This window comes from Rhinatrema bivittatum, chromosome 6 (genome assembly GCF_901001135.1).
Source record: "Rhinatrema bivittatum chromosome 6, aRhiBiv1.1, whole genome shotgun sequence".
In the NCBI taxonomy this organism is placed as follows: Eukaryota; Metazoa; Chordata; class Amphibia; order Gymnophiona; family Rhinatrematidae; genus Rhinatrema; species Rhinatrema bivittatum.
The window spans coordinates 56,809,226-56,826,619 of record NC_042620.1 but is presented as its reverse complement, the minus strand read 5'-3'; the positions used below and the strand labels follow the sequence as shown (position 1 = coordinate 56,826,619).

Sequence of the window (17,394 nt, the reverse complement as noted above, 5' to 3'; positions counted from 1 at the left end):
GAAGGGTAGGGGAAAGCCTTTTGGGGAGTACAGGGAGGGACAGAGCAGTTCAGGGTGGTACTTGGCTCCCCCATTGGGGGCTTCAAACAGGTGGCCATGCAAAAGGTGGACTGGACAGTCAGAAGAATTGTTGGACCAGAGGCAGCATGGATTCACCAGGGGAAGGTCCTGTCAGACAAATCTGATTGACTTTTTTGATTGGGTGACTAGGGAATTGGATCGAGGAAGAGCACTCAATGTCATCTACTTGGATTTCAGCAAAGCTTTTGATACGGTCTTGCTCAGGAGGCTTGTGAATAAAATGAGAAGCTTAGGAGTGAGTGCCTGTATTGCTTAGGAGTGAGTGCCTGGATTGCAAACTGGTTGATGGACAGAAGACAATGTGTGATGGTAAATGGAACTTACTCTGAAGAAAGAGCAGTGTTAAGCGGAGTGACGCAAGGATTGGTGTTGGGACCGGTCCTGTTCAATATCTTTGTGAGCGACATTGCGAACGGGATAGAAGGTAAGGCTTGCATTTTTGCAGATGATACTTAGATCTGCAACAGAGTGGACATGCCGGAAGGAATGGAGAGAATTAGACAGGATTTAAGGAAGCTGGAAGAGTGGTCGAAGATATGGCACCTGAGATTCAATGCGAAGAAGTGCAGAGTCATGCATATGAGGTGTGGAAATCCAAAAGAACTGCATTTGATGAGGGGTGAAGGGCTGATTTGCAAGGAGCAGGAGAGAGACCTTGGGTTGATAGTGTCTAATGATCTGAAGTCGACGAAACAATGTGACAAGGCGATAGCTAAAGCCAGAAGAATGCTGGGCTGCATAGAGAGAGGAATATCTAGTAAGAGAAAGGAAGTGATGATCACCTTGTACAGGGCCTTGTTGAGGCTTCACCTGGAGTACTGTGTTCAGTTCTGGAGACTGTATCTCCAAAGGGACAGAGACAGGATGGAGGCGGTCCAGAGAAGGGCGATCAAAAAGGTGGATGGTCTTCATAAAATGACTTATGAGGCGAGATTGAAGAACCTAAATATGTATACCCTGGAGGAGAGGAGGAGCAGGGGTGATATGATACAGACTTTTCATTGGAAAAAATTCAGTAGAATGAGGGATCACGATTTGAAACTCCAGGGAGGAAGACTCAGAACCAGTGTCAGGAAGTATTTCTTCATGGAGAGTGTGGTGGATGCCTGGAATGCCCTTCTGGAGGAAGTGGTGAAGACTCAAACAATAATTTCAAAGGGGCATGGGATAAACACTGTGGATCCATAAATGCTAGAGGATGGGAATGAAGAGAAGAGCCATGGGGGTGGCTTGCTGGAATGGTGGCTACTACCTGGTGATTACTACCCTTACTCAATAAGCCTTCACACGGTTAATGAAACTCCAACATTGCTCTCTGCTTCAATGGCAAGGGGAAATGTGGAAAAGTGGATTTGCATTCAGACAGCAACCACCAAGGACTGAACTACACAGTCTCAATAAACAAATAAGCATTGGGGTAGCTTGCCTATTGCGACAAGCTACCCCAAACCAATTAAGCCTGATACTTCACTTTGAATGCATATACAGCATTGCTCTCTGCTTCAATGGCAGAGGGAAATAGGGATGTGAATCGTTTTTCGACGATTAAAATTATCGTCCGATAATTTTAATATCGTCTTAAACCGTTATGGAACACAATACAATAGAGATTCTAACGATTTATCGTTATAAATCGTTAGAATCGTGAGCCGGCACATTAAAACCCCCTAAAACCCACCCCCGACCCTTTAAATTAAATCTCCCACCCTCCCGAACCCCCCCCAAATGACTTAAATAACCTGGGTGTCCAGCGGCGGTCCGGAACGGCAGCGGTCCTGAACGGGCTCCTGCTTTTGAATCTTGTTGTCTTCAGCCGGCGCCATTTTCCAAAATGGCGCCGAAAAATGGCGGCGGCCATAGACCAACACGATTCCACGGCAGGAGGTCCTTCCGGACCCCTGCTGGACTTTTGGCAAGTCTTGTGGGGGTCAGGAGGCCCCCCCCCCAAGCTGGCCAAAAGTTCCTGGAGGTCCAGCGGGGGTCAGGGAGCGATTTCCCGCCGCGAATCGTTTTCCGTACGGAAAATGGCGCCGGCAGGAGATCGACTGCAGGAGGTCGTTCAGCGAGGCGCCGGAACCCTCGCTGAACGACCTCCTGCAGTCGATCTCCTGCCGGCGCCATTTTCCGTACGGAAAACGATTCGCGGCGGGAAATCGCTCCCTGACCCCCGCTGGACCTCCAGGAACTTTTGGCCAGCTTGGGGGGGGCCTCTTGACCCCCACAAGACTTGCCAAAAGTCCAGCGGGGGTCCGGAAGGACCTCCTGCCGTGGAATCGTGTTGGTCTACGGCCGCCGCCATTTTTCGGCGCCATTTTGGAAAATGGCGCCGGCTGAAGACAACAAGATTCAATAGCAGGAGCCCGTTCTGGACCGCTGCTGTTCCGGACCGCCGCTGGACACCCAGGTTATTTAAGTCATTTGGGGGGGAGGGTTCGGGAGGGTGGGGGATTTAATTTAAAGGGTCGGGGGTGGGTTTTAGGGGGTTTTAGTGTGCCGGCTCACGATTTTACGATTTTTCACGATATTTTACCCCCCCAAACAGCAACAATACGATTCCCTCCCCCTCCCAGCCGAAATCGATCATTAAGACGATCGAGGACACGATTCACATCTCTAGAGGGAAATGTGGAAAACTGGATTTACAGTCAGACAACATCCAACAAAGCATTGATTTGTGCAGTCTGGGTAAAGCAGCATCGGAGGTAACTTTCTTGATGCGGCATTTACTACCTTTAATCATTAAGCCTTATGCTTCACCTTTGATGCAACTCCAACATTACTCTCTACATAAATGGCAGGGGGTGGCAGGAAATTTGAATCAAACAGTTACCAACAAGGGCTCTGAACTTGGTGTTTGGTTAAACAGATAAGTATGGGAAAATAATTGTGGGAGCTTGTTGGGCAGACGGATGGGCTGTTTTGTCTTTTTCTGCCATCATTTCTGTTTCTATGGATTGCAGGACATTGATCCCAATCTGTCCCTTTGCTCCTGCTCCCCACACTGCAGGCTTCTGCCTTGTTCTCACCCTTCCTCCCAGAACATTCAGTTAGTAGCTTAGTCAGCATTCCCTGTATATGAAGTTGTTTCTGATGTTATATATTTGTATTGTTGAAGCTGTGGGATGGGGGTGCCCGAGCCTGGAAGGGGGTTTGTTTCATATCCAAGGCAATGCATGGTATCACCAGTATGCTGAACCATCTCTGCTAGGGACTGTCTGTCTTCAGGGCTGGATGGCCCCGGGTTGACTGCAGACCAGATATTTCACCCAAGTGGGCAGTTAACTTGCTTGTGTGTGGAGGGCTGACCAAAAAGCCCACAAGGAGTGAGCGCCACTCGCAAGGACAAGGCTTTGCTAGACAGCAGCCAGCCTTTGAGTCCAGGTGCCCGATGGTTAGTACTTGCTATTATGGCTCTGATTCCAAGGACTTTATTGTGACATTGTTTGTATAATAAAGCTGCGGCCTATTTTCACCAAGTCCTTGATGTCTCAGTTGTTGTGTAAGGGATCCCAAGTGCGCATGGTCCTTCCCCCACAACATGGTGATGCACTGGTCATTGCTGTACAGGTTGTATCATTGCTGATAGTAATAGTATTGTTCAATTATGTTTGAAAAACATGGGCATATGAAGATAAAGTGTTAATAACAACAATCATGGAAATAATGAGAAGAAAAGTATAGAATCATAGTTAAGAATGTAGATATAGCATTTTCATTTATTGACTACTTGAATTATTATTTATTAGAAATATGAATATAAAACAAAGGTATATAATCATTTATTACAAACTGGTTAACACCTTCCATTGATAATATTTAATCATTTTACTCTTCAATAAGGATGCTAAACAAAATGAATTTATTTTTTTGATGGAAATTCAGGAACCTAGTTTCGCACATGGGCTCAATACACTGGTTTTCATTTTCCTTTTTTTTTTCTAACAGATTATTTTCCCTTCAGGAACATTTTTTTTTTCAGCTGATGTGAATGATTGAGGAATGAGTTTGACAGTGAGGGCATCAAGCATTGATTTTAACAGCACCAGAGTTTTATGCGGCTTCTTTGACAGTAACAGCCATAATGATTTCCACAGGGCTGATGGAAGTCCTTTCCTATCAGACAACAGTAATAAGCCTGAGGACTTCATAGAAGAGTGGAGGTACAAAGTAGAAAGATTTTAAACCTGTAAGCTGAACTAAAAATCATTGTAAAGTGTCTGTGCTGTACATTTTCCTCTCTATATAGTCTTTTAACTGCATGCTAGGGACTTGTCTAATAAAATGAATACATAGAAAGAGAGAGAGTATAAATGTACAAGTATGCTTTAGTTTCTATTTGAAATAAAACATGATATTAGCTTAATACATAAAGAGAAATTTATATTAACAAATGATTTTATGATAAAAGCAGTAGAAGCATATCTGGAGAAGAGTTAAGAACCCAGGGAAACTATAATGTTTTAATCAAGAACATATCTGCATAGGAGAAAAGGATAAACTTCAGCATTTTGTATAGCCACATGCTAATTTTGACTAGAAAACACCAAAGATCAACAATTCTCACTCAATAACAGGGAAAATTTTAGTCACACAGTTTTTTTGTTTTGTTTTTTTTTTATTAGCTACAAGTTACACAGGTAAAAAAAAAGAAAAAAATCTATGATTCAGACTAACTATACACTAGAAAGTATATATGATTATTTTAAAACAGAATATTACCATGTATTATACCTTCCATGACTTAAACACTCCTCCTGGAATAACCATTTTTTCAGTAAATAAATATAGCTGCATTGTGAAAAAAACATGCCCTTGTCAATTTTCTTACCTTGGGATGTACCTATTAGTAAAACTTTTCTTACCTTGGGATGAACCTATTAGGTTACAAATTTTTACAATTTTTACTATCATTAAAATCATCCATTGTACCTGAAGACTAGAGGATAGCTAATGTAACCCCAATATTTAAAAAGGGTTCCAGGGGCGATCCAGGAAAACTACAGACTGGATAGCGTGACTTCAGTGCCAGGAAAAATAGTGGAAAGTGTTCTAAACATCAAAATCACAGAACATATAGAAAGACATGGTTTAATGGAACAAAGTCAGCATGGCTTTACACAAGGCAAGTCTTGCCTCACAAATCTGCTTCACTTTTTTGAAGGAGTTAATAAACATGTGGATAAAGGTGAACCGGTAGATGTAGTGTATATAGATCTGCATTCTTTTATCACGAATTAGGCAATTTCAATGAAATTGCCTAATTCGTAGTGGTTTGGGGGACCTGAACCATGAAACAGATTTTCTCTGAACTTCGGGGAAAATTCGTTTTTCGGGTCAGTGTGGGGGGAGGGGCACATTTATAAAAATAAATAAATAAATAAACACCACCCCAACCCTTCAATTTTACTTTCTTACAACCCCCCCACATCCCAATCCCTCCCCAAGACTTACTAAAAGCCCTGGTGGTCTAGCAGGGTCCTGCGAGCGATCTCTCCCTCCGGGCCGTCGGGCTGTCAGGCCTACTACAAATCAAAATGGCACTGATGGCCCTTGCCCTTACGATGTCACAGGGGCTACCAGTGCCATTGGTCGGCCCCTGTCACATGGTAGGAGCAATGGATGGCCGGCACCATCTTGTGCTTCTACCATGTGACAGGGGCGATCAATGGCACCGGTAGCTCCTGTGACATCGTAAGGGCAAAGGGCCATTGGTGCCATCTTGATTCGTAGCAGGCCCGACAGCCCAGAGGGAGAGATCGCTCGCGGGACCCCGCTGGACCAGCAGGGCTTTTAGTAAGTCTTGGGGAGGGATCGGGATGGTGGTGGGGGGTTGTAAGAAAGTAAAATTAAAGGGTTGGGTGGTTTTTACCGATTTTTTAATTTCCCGATTCGATTTTTTTTTCAATTCGTTTTCCGTCTCGTTTTCCCGATCCACGCCGACAAAAAACGATCGGCCGAAAAATGAAATTTTTTATGAAGCGCCCGAACCGAAATATGTCCTGATACAAAAAAACGAAGCTCATCTCTAGTAGTGTACTTGGTTTTTCAGAAGGCGTTTGACAAAGTTTCTCAGGAGAGGCTTCTAGGAAAAGTAAAAAGTCATGGGATAGGTGGTGATGTCCTTTCATGGATTACAAACTGGCTAAAAGACAGGAAACAGAGTGTAGAATTAAATGGACAAATTTCTCAGTGGAAGGGAGTGGGCAGTGGAGTGCCTCAGGGATCTGTATTGGGGCCCTTACTTTTCAATATATTTATAAATGATCTGGAAAGAAATACGACGAGTGAGGTAATCAAATTTGCAGATGATACAAAATTGTTCAGAGTAGTTAAATCACAAGCAGATTGTGATAAATTGCAAGAAGACCTTGTGAGACTGGAAAATTGGCCATCAAAATGGCAGATGAAATGTAATGTGGATAAGTGCAAAGTGATGCATATAGGGAAAAATAACCCATGCTATAGTTACACAGTGTTAGGTTCCATATTAGGTGCTACCACCTAAGAAAGAGATCTAGGCGTCATAGTGGATAACACATTGAAATCATCAGCTCAGTGTGCTGCGGCAGTCAAAAAAGCAAACAGAATGTTGGGAATTATTAGAAAGGGAATGATGAATAAAATGGAAAATTTCATAATGCCTCTGTATCGCTCTATGGTGAGACCGCACCTTGAATACTGTGTACAATTCTGGTTGCCACAGCTCAAAACAGATATAATTGTGATGGAGAAGGTACAGAGAAGTGCGACCTATGAGGAAAGACTAAAGAGGTTAGGACTTTTCAGCTTGGAGAAGAGACGGCTGAGGGGGGATATAATAGAGGTGTTTAAAATCATGCAAAATCTAGAATGGGTAGATGTGAATCGGTTATTTACTTTTTCAGATAATAGAATGACTAGGGGGCACTCCATTAAGTTAGCATGTGGCACATTTAAACTAAAAGAGAGGCTGCTACAGTAAAGCAACATCACCAAGTATTGGAGACGCTGGCTTCTTCAGTAGAGGAACTACTCTCCCAGCTACAAGAGACTGCTATGGCCAACCCTGTGGGCCTCCCGGCCACTATGCTTCCTAGAGCAACTTTGGCACTTCCTGCACCTCCAAGGTACAATGGGGATCCACACTCCTGTCGTTGCTTCCTTAATCAGTGCTTTATGAAATTTGCTCTCCTGCCTTCCTTGTTTTTGAAGGAGATCATGAAGGTCACCTTCATCCTGTCCCAGTTGGACAGGCATGGACCTCTCCCTTATGGGAATGTTCTGATCCCATCCTCTCCAAGATGTCTGAATTCATTACTCTTTTCAAGCAGACATTTGGAGATCCTGGTCGGATGGCTATTGCCAGTCATAATCTACTCCATCTTTGTCAAGGGTCAAGGACCCTCTCTGAATACATGGTGGAGTTCCGAACCTTAGCTTGAGTGTGAAGACAATTGCCTACAAGCTATCTTCCTAGAAGGACTCTCATCTGCTTTAAAGGATGAGCTCTTCGTCCGTGAGACTCCCACGTCTCTAGAGAACCTGATATCGCTTGCCGGAAGGATCAGTCATCTCCTCTGGCAAAGACACCTAGAATTAAAGGCTCTGCGCTCTTATGCAGTATGGCCTACAAGCATACCCTATACTCCTACAAGGAACGTAACACCACCATATTCCTCCATGGTGGAACCTATGGAGGTGAACCGGGGACTGCTGTCTCCCACTGAACATCTCCGCTGTAGAAAAGAGGGGCTTTGCCTTTACTGTGGTATTTCTGGATAGCGTGTGTAGTGCTGCCCGGTCCGTCTGTGAAAATGCAATACCTGAGCCCAGCGGGGGTCCCGAGCTTGGCTGCAACTGTTTCTGGCCCTCAACTCCTGTTTCCAGTATCCCTGGGCATCAAGACCCACACACTCACCACCACTGCTCTCCTTGATACCGGAGCGAGTGGCAGTTTCATTATGGACAATATCACCAAAATCTTGGGGATACCACTTCAACCATTGGAGGTGAGTCTCTGTATCACTTCCATTCAAGGAAAACATCTTCTCTGTCTAATCACCCATCAGACCATGGCTATTCACCTGTCAGTGGGCACATTGCATAAAGAAGAAATATCCTTCTACGTGTTGAAACACTCACCGCATCCAGTAATTCTGGGGTTGCCTTGGCTCCAGATTCATGAACCCCAGTTCGATTGGCAATCCCTGTAGCTGGTACGGTGGGGTCTGAAATGCCAAGCTACTTGTCTCCAGCTGGTGTCTCCCATGATCCTGGTTTTGAAGTTTACAACCCTTCCTGGTCTGCCTTCTCAGTAAGCGGAATTCTCAAAACAGAAAGCAGACACTTTGCCTCCATTACGTAAGTTCAACTGTCCCATTGAACTGCTGTCGGGCATGATGCTTCCCTAAGGCAGAACCTATACCTTGTCACAGCCTGAGATGCAGGCTATGTCAGAGTACATAAAAGAAAACGTGTAGAAGGGGTTTATTAGACCATCTGATTCGCCCGATGGAGCGGGGTTCTTTTTTATGAAGAAAACAGATGGTGGACTCCACCCCTGTATTGACTATCGGGGTCTCAACACCATAACGTGCAAGGACCGTTACCCACCACCCCTTATCAGTGAATTATTTGACCGCCTCGAAGGTGCCAGGGTGTTTACCAAGCTGGATTTGAGAGGTGCGCATAATCTAGTACACATCCAACCTGATGACATCCAGAAGACAGTGTTTAATACTAGGGATGGCCATTATGAATACATGGTCATGCCCTTTGGGCTATATAATACCCCAGCCTTATTTCAGCGTTTCATGAATGAGATCTTCAGGGACCTATTGTACAAGTTTATTGTCATCTACCTTGACAACATTTTGATATTCTCCAAGGACATCAAAATTCACCATGAACATGTTCGTACTGTCCTCCAACGACTATGAGAGAATCATCTATACACTAAACTAGAAAAATGTTTTTTTGAACGCACTCATCTACCCTTCCTAGGACATATAATATTTGACCGAGGTTTTTCCATGGACCCGGAGAAAGTCCAAGGAATCCGTGACTGGCCACAGCCAATTGGGCTTCAAGCCTTGTATTGGTTCCTAGGCTTTACTATTATTGGAGCTTCATTGCCAACTACTCCTCCATGGTCGCCCCACTCACATTGATGACTAAGAAGAGGGCCAATACCCAAGTCTGGACACCAAGAGCCATCGCGGCCTTCCAAAGGCTCAAGGATGCCTTCATACAACAAAATCCACCTACAGGAAATCCCTGAGGCTTGCTAAAGCCACTCCCAGTGCCTACAGAACCCTGGTCCAGTATTTCAACAGATTTCATCACGGATCTTCCACCATCACAAGGCAACATGGTGATCTGGGTCATAGTCGACCGCTTCTCCAAGATGGGGCACTTCATCCCATTACCAGGTCTTCCGTCAGCCCCGGAACTAGCAAAACTCTTCTTGAGAAACATCTTTTGACTTCACGGGCTCCCCAAGGAGATTGTCTCCAATCAGGGACCACAGTTTGCCACCAAGTACTGGCGCTCCCTATGCCATAAATTCAGTATTTCCTTGAGTTATACCTCGGCCTACCACCCCCAGGCCAATGGGCAGGCTGAGAGAATGAATTGGACTTTGAAAATGTTCCTACGTTCATACATCAATGACCAACAGAATGATTGGTCAGACCTCCTCCCTTGGGCCGAGCTGTCACATAATACTCATCTCACAGCAGCCACCAATGTGTCTCCCTTTTCAGTGGTCTTTGGAAGGTAGCCCCATCTGCCTCTTCCTGTTCCTGTTATGGTTTTGTCTCCTGCAGCACAATCCATGGCTCAAACCATCCGCCAAGTATGGACTCAAGTACGAGAATGTCTCTCGCAGGCTGCTGAGCACACTAAACGCAGCTCGGTTCTCCATCAATGACCTGCTCCACTCTTCCGACCTGGACAGAAAATTTGGCTGAGTGCCCACCATCTCCGTCTTCCATCTCATTGGCTGGCCCTGAAGTATTTCGGTCCTTTTCCAATATTCAGAAGAGTGGGAGCCGTTTCCTATCAGCTCAAGCTACCCCGGTCCATGGGCATCCACAACACGTTCCACGTGTCATTGCTGAAGCCTCTTGTCATGATAAGCCCTCTCGCAAAGATCCTCCAGCTCCATGCATCTCGGCAGAACCTGATACTTCTCTGCAGGTAAGAGAAGTCCTTGATGTCCGACAACATCGGGATAAATTGGAGTTTCTCCTCACTTGGGAGGGCTATGGGACCGATGAGAACTCGTGGGAACCATCTCAGAATATCCTTGACAAGGATCTCTTGAAGATCTTCCATAGACAGAATCCTGAGAAACCCCAGCCGCATAGGGGGAGGCCTAGAAGGGGGGGGGGGGGTACTGTTATGCACCCTACCCGTGGTCGTCCCATGCATGGGACCACTCACCTTCGGGGTCACACAGCGGGTCCCAGCTCTGTCTCCCTCGTGGCTCTTGTAAGTCCAGCTAGGCCCCGGCATCCCGCAGCGGCGGTTGCCGGGCCTTCAGTCGCATGCCAGGCCTCACGCTGGGCCTCGGTGTCTCAGCAGCTAGCCACACCCCTTTGCACAAGAGCATGGACCAGCCGCTCTGATGTTGGTTCCAGGGCGGGGTCTAGTTCCACGGCGCACCCTGATTGAACTCATGTTATAAGGAAGTTCCTGGCCTCACTTCCTTGCCTTGGCAATTGGGTCGGTTTGTTCCTGAGATTGCTCTTGCTTGTTCCTAGTCTCGTTCCAGGATCCTTCTGTTCCTGCTTGTACCTGCTTCCTTGCCCTGCTTGTTCCAGTGTTCGTTGTTCGTCTCCCTGGTCTTACCCCAGACTGACTTACTGGTAAAGACCTCAGCTTGTTCCTGACCTGCCTGCCACCTGCCAAAGACCTCAGCTTGTTCCTGACCTGCCTGCATGCCTGCTGCCTGCCAAAGACATCAGCTTGTTCCTGACCTGCCTGCCTGCCTGCCTGCTGCCTGCCAAAGACCTCAGCCCGCTCTTCGACATTACCTGACCTCTGGATCTTGACCCTTGCTTCGTTGACCACTCTTTGGACTGATTCTTGGACTTTGACCTTGCTCGCCTGACCTTGCTTGATTCTGGCTCTGTCCCTAGCCTTGTCCTCACCAACACTATTCAGGTTCCAGTGCCAGCCCCTGACGAAATAACTGACGAAACACGAGCCGTGTCTTGGGCAGGAGTCTCTACTTGTGGATCTCCACATTTATTCATTTTTGCTCATCTCCCAGCGTGCAGCCACCAGCACAACAAAGAATAATATAAGTACAATGGAACCGCATATGTTGCGCAATATTTAAGTGCATACAAGTTCCCAGCGGGAAAGCAGCATATAAAGTGTCAGCGGGAAAATATTTGAACTTTGAATAAGTAGCGCTCAAGCGCTATATATTGCTGACAAAAATCTGCCAGCGGGAAAGCAATATATAAATTGCCAGCGGGAAAGTGTCTGAACTCTTAACTCTTCAACAAAGTCGCCGTGCAATTCAGTATATATTGCTAAGAGTAGCACTTAGTATTTGCAGATAGAAGTTCAAAAAATAATATAAGAAATATACTTGCTTGCTACCTTTGTTCATTGTTAAAAAGAGGAAAAAGAAAAAAAAGGAAAACAGAGTAAAATTTGTGAGTGAGACCTATTAGGAGTGAGATCCATGATTATATATGATTGAAAGATGGTGAATTAATGTACCTGTAGAATTACAGGATACACTAAGCAAGAGCTATTGGTAATTAGTAGGGATGTGAATCGTTTTTTGATGATTTAAAACAATCGTCAGATATATTTTAAATCGTCAAAAATCATTAGAGCCGTGATACAATAACAATTCCCTCGATTTATCGTCAAAAATCGTAAATCGGGGGAGGGGGGGAGGGCGGGAAAACCGGCACACCAAAACAACCCTAAAACCCACCCCGACCCTTTAAAAGAAATCCCCCACCCTCCCGAACCCCCCCAAAATGTTTTAAATTACCTGGGGTCCAGTGGGGGGGTCCCGGCGCAATCTCCCACTCTCGGGCCACGGCTGCGTTAAGAGAAATGGCGCCGGTGGCCCTTTGCCCTTACCATATGACGGGGCAAAGGTAGCGCCAGCGCCATTTTGGTTCCTGTGACCTGACGTCACTAGTGCAGGAGATTGCTCCCGGACCCCCGCTGGACCCCCAGGGACTTTTGGCCAGCTTGGGGGGGCCTCCTGACCCCCACAAGACTTGCCAAAAGTCCAGCGGGGGTCCAGGAGTGACCTTCTGCACTCGGGCCGATTTGCCAATATTCAAAATGGTGCCGGCGCTACCTTTGCCCTCACTATGTCGACATAGTGAGGGCAAAATGGCTCCGGCGCTTCCTTTGCCCTCACTATGTCGACATAGTGAGGGCAAAATGGCTCCGGCGCTTCCTCCTAACTCCTCCCCTTCATGCTCCCCCGTTGCCTTTTCTCGAACCTTCTGCCTATCCTTAATACCATCTCTATATTCCCGCTCGCCTGCTTTTCCCCAGGTTATGGTTGCAGCGCTGGTCAGGCACGCTGCTTCTCTTTAATTACATCATATGAAGCAGTTCTATTGATAATATAGTCTATTTGGAGGCAAATGACCTAGCTATAAACAGAGAGGTCAATATTGAAAAAAATTCTGTGCACCTAAGTTATGGGTCATTCATCAAATTGCGTTGGAGACTGAACACATGATAATGGGGTTTAATACAAATTGTGCATGTGATAAATAGCACAACGCAAGTTAACATGAAAATTTTAATTTTAGCATGCAAGTGGGAGGAGTTAGAGCAAATTAAGGTGTTCTACCACATTCTGCTATAGAATAACGCACACTAATGCATGATTTAATGTCAGAAAATAACTACACCTTTTTTTGTTTTTTTTGCAGTACCAGGAAAAAAAGTTTTTAGCATGAGTCTGCGACCATTATTGCGGATTGTGGCTATTATTTCGGTGGTTATTGAGGACGATAAAAAGAGGTATTTGATCAGACACACTTACCAGATCCTTCTGGGCCAATAAAAACCCCTGTTGTCACCGGGCTTGTGTTCTTCAACCCTTAATGTTTGTGGCAAGATTACTGGTTGGGGATACTAGATGCTTCATGAGGCTCACTACAGACAACAACAAGAGGAACAACAACCACAAGAATAGGCATGGAAAGTTCTAACCCCTCCTAGGGAAGTCATTGCATTGGAGCCCACTCTACTAGCCTCACAGGGAAAGGGTCGTGGGCCACGACAGTGCCTGGCATGCAGGCAGGAATAGAGGAGGAGATATAGGGTGTGCATTTTTCCTCCACAGCTTCATTGCTTGGCATTCCAGTGGATTATTTGGGTAGCAGGTATCACCTCAGCTCTCAAACTATCCTGGAATTATATGAAGAAATCAGGGAGGATCTGGATCCAGTCATGGAAAGATCCCATGTAGTGCTGAGCCTTACCAAACTTTTGGCCACACTGCATTTCCTGGCAAGCGGCTTCTTCCAAATGACAGTAGGGGGTCATGGGGGAAATGTCCCAAACCAAGTCATAAGAGCTGAATCTGACCACATAAATCGTTCCTTAGCATTTCCTCAGGATAGTAGGGATGTGAATCGTGTGCCTGATTGTCTTAACGATCGGGTTCGGCTAGAGGGAGAAAAAAATCTGATCAGTATTGATGTGAATTGGAATCGGTTCTGATTCATATTGTTAATTTTTTTTTAGTGAGGCCTGACCCTTTAAAATTGACCCCTTACCTTCCCCCACCCTCCCGAACCCCCAAAACTTTTTACGAGTACCTGGTGGTCCAGTGGGGGCGCGGGGACCGATCTCCTGCTCTCGGGCCATCGGCGCCATTTTGGCTGCCACTCAAAAATGGCGCCGATGGCCCGATAAAAAAAAACCAACTCGACCCTTTAAAAATGACCCCTTAGCTTCCCCCACCCTCCTGAGGCCCCCAAAACATTTTAAAATTACCTGGTGGTCTAGTGGTGGTCCCGGGAGTGATCTCCCATTCTCAGGCCGTCGGCTGCCACTCATAAAGATGGCCCTCTTTCATCTTTAAAGATGGCGCCGGCCAGTCAGTGCTCCTACCATGTGACAGGGGCCGGCCAATGGCACAGATACCGTGTCACATGGTTAGGGCAAAGGGCCATCGGTGCCATCTTTATGAGTGGCAGCCGACGGCCTGAGAATGGGAGATCACTCCCGGGACCACCACTAGACCACCAGGTAATTTTAAAATGTTTTGGGGGGGTTCGAGAGGGTGGGGGAAGCTAAGGGGTCATTTTTAAAGGGTCGGGTTGGTTTTCTTTTATCGGGCCATCGGCGCATTTTTTGAATGGCAGCCAAAATGGCGCCGATGGCCCGAGAGCGGGAGATCGGTCCCCGTGCCCCCACTGGACCACAGGTACTCGTAAAAAGTTTTGGGGGGTTCGGGAGGGTGGAGGAAGGTAAGGGATTAGTTTTATAGGGTCGGGGTGGGTTTAGGGGTTGTTTTGGTGTGCCGGTTTTCCCGCCCTCCCCCGATTTATGATTTTTCACGATAAATCGGGGGAATTTCTATTGTATCGTGACTCTTAACGATTTTTGACGATTTAAAAAATATCTGACAATTTTTTTAAATTGTCAAAAAACAATTCACATTCCTACAGGATAGGAAGGACTTGATGGAATTGAAGAGAGGTTTTTATGACATTGCTAACTTTCCCACTGTTCTGGGAGCTATTGACTGCACTCACGAAGCCATCATCACACCCCAAGACAGGGAGGAGATCTTCCACAACAGAAAGCTCTTCCACTCCATCAATGTGCAAGTGGTTTGTGATGCTTGAATGTACATCCTCAACATGGTGGTCAGGTATCCGGGAGCTGCTCATGATTCCTTTATACTTATGGAATCCAGCCTCTTTGAAAATATTGAGGAAGGCCTCTATGGTGATGGTTGGCTCATAGGTAAGACAGATGCTTCTTTCTCTATTCCTTCTCCGGCTATCTGTTTGCAGCAAATGGCATGGACATGGGGAGGGGGGGGGGGAGCTTTGGGGGATGTAACAATGTCGCTGACATGACATGTGGCTTGTACAGTTAGGTTTGCAGGCCCTTGTGCCAGGGCCTGCCTTTCCCACCCTATGCACAAGAGGCTTGCTAATCTTGTGAGGCCAAACATTGCACGTGCCCTAAAGCTTGGTGTGTGAGCAGCCACTACACACTTTCTACAGGTTCATTGTAAAAAATGCCCTTTTCCAATCTTCCCATTTGGACCAGTCAAAATCTCACAGATGAATCACAGCATTTAAGTTTCCAAACTACTGGTACTTGCACATCATATGTGGCCTGTTAGTCATGGGTCAGCCAGGATGTCAGGCACAGTTTGTCTTGCCCACTACAAAGGTAAACCAGAAGCAGCAGCAAGTGCATTTTTTAGCCTGGCATATTACCTGTGTCAGGGTAAAAAAAAATTGTATCTGTGGAGGGCATATGGCAGAGCATCCAGGGATGTGCGCATTCAGACCACAAGGTAGAGCTTTTTATGCTAGGACAGGTGTGGCACCTCTGATGTACTGCTTTAGGGTTTGATGGCTGCTATGAATGAGTAATCTTAACTTGGTTGTGAGGGGCTGCAACACATTTGGTTTAATCTCCAGATGCAGTTTATTAAACTGGAAGATGTGACCTAGATTCAGCTAATGCTATGCTGTTCATATAGTGTTCCAGAAAAAGGTGGCATGCATCTAGGGAAAGGAAATAGGCTTTTAAGGCTGAGACTAAGCTACAGGCTAGCTTCTACTGTCTTACAGCATGCAATGCCTTGGCAGAAAAATACCAGAGTGACTGTGGTGTCATTGATGTCCCTATTCTGTCTTTGCCACAGGAGATTCGGGATATGGTTGCAGGACCTGCCTTCTCACCCCCGTTGCTAATCCCAACATGCCAGCAGAGACGTACAATGAGGCCTTATGTTTTTTACCTGCTATGTTATAGAATGCACATTTGGAGTTCTCAAAAGTACATTTTACTGTTTGGGCAAAATGGGTGGAGTTTTAATGTATGCCCCACCCAAAGTAGCATATATAGTGCTGCTTTGCTGTGTATTCCATAATCTCGATCTTCGCCATGGCATACCAATGGAGATACTTCTGTATCTACCCCAGGATTCCCCATGTACACCCCCTCAAGCCAAGGACACCACGGTAAGTGGCATCCAGCTTAGTCAAAACCTCATAGAATGCTACTTTGCCTGATAGGCCTCAACTACCACGTCCCCTTCCATAGAAGTGGGTCAGTAGAGTATTTGCAGCTGCTCTCCTCTCTATCATCTTTCTTTCAGTCACTGCTCCTTTGCCTGGGTCATTGTGTAACAGAAAACATGCATGTCTATTTAGGCTTCATCTCCACAATGGAGCAATATACTGTATCTGAAAGATTGTAGTCAAATTAAAGATAACACCAAATATTAGAGATGTGCATCATTATTTTAATCATTTTGGCTTCATTTTGGGGCCCCCCATGGGAAATTTCATTTTTTCACGCAGTACAGAGTTTTTTTTATTGTTGTTTTTTTAGGGGGTCCTGATTTTCCGGTTAGTGAGCACTAACTCCCGATAGTGCACGCTAACGGGTAAAAGTTAGCATGCACTAACTGGAGTTAGCGCGTACTAACGGGAGTTATCGCACACTAACTCCCATTAGTGTGCACTGATCTGAAAAAATAATTTTTCTGAAATTTCAGAAAAATTCCATTCATTTTTTGCTTCCCCCGAACCATATTGGATTAGGCAATTTCAACGAAATTGCCTAATTTGGGAAAAACAAATGCACATCTCCAGTAAATACATGTGGCTGGCCTAATGTTTTCCGACTGATAGTGATTCTAAAAGAGTCATGTGTTGCAAGACAGTTCGTGTACGACTGCCAACACGGTATACATAGCATGGCCTAGCTTGCGGCATTTGGCTTGCTGGGCCTAGCCCTCACATGTGGGTAAGATAGTGACATAGGTATGATGGGACTCCCACTGGGCCTTGAACATGGAGAGCAACAACTCTAGAAAACCTATAAATCACAAGTAGCTTGGAAGCTTAAAGCACAGCCTAAAGCTACTGGAAGACAATTTAAGGTATCAATCACAGAGTTCCCATTTTATAGCCTCATTCATAGCTGACAAACATCTGCATGTCAAGTTATACACCTGTACTTGGGATGCTTTCTGCCTCATGGGCTTTCAAAGACACTGATGACAGCAGTGCCTCAGCTGTTTCATAACCAATGCTGACATCAGAGTGCTCATCTAGTAGGCCTTCACTTACA

The 17,394-nt window shown here is 45.7% G+C and overlaps 1 long non-coding RNA gene across 1 annotated transcript; it reads left to right on the top strand.

The window, feature by feature from the left end:
• The first annotated feature begins 4,147 nt into the window (after positions 1–4,147).
• On the top strand, positions 4,148–16,081 carry LOC115094637. Its single transcript, XR_003857607.1, has 3 exons — positions 4,148–4,241; positions 12,990–13,080; positions 15,959–16,081. It is a non-coding gene; the product is annotated as an uncharacterized LOC115094637 (long non-coding RNA).
• Positions 16,082–17,394: the final 1,313 nt, after the last annotated feature.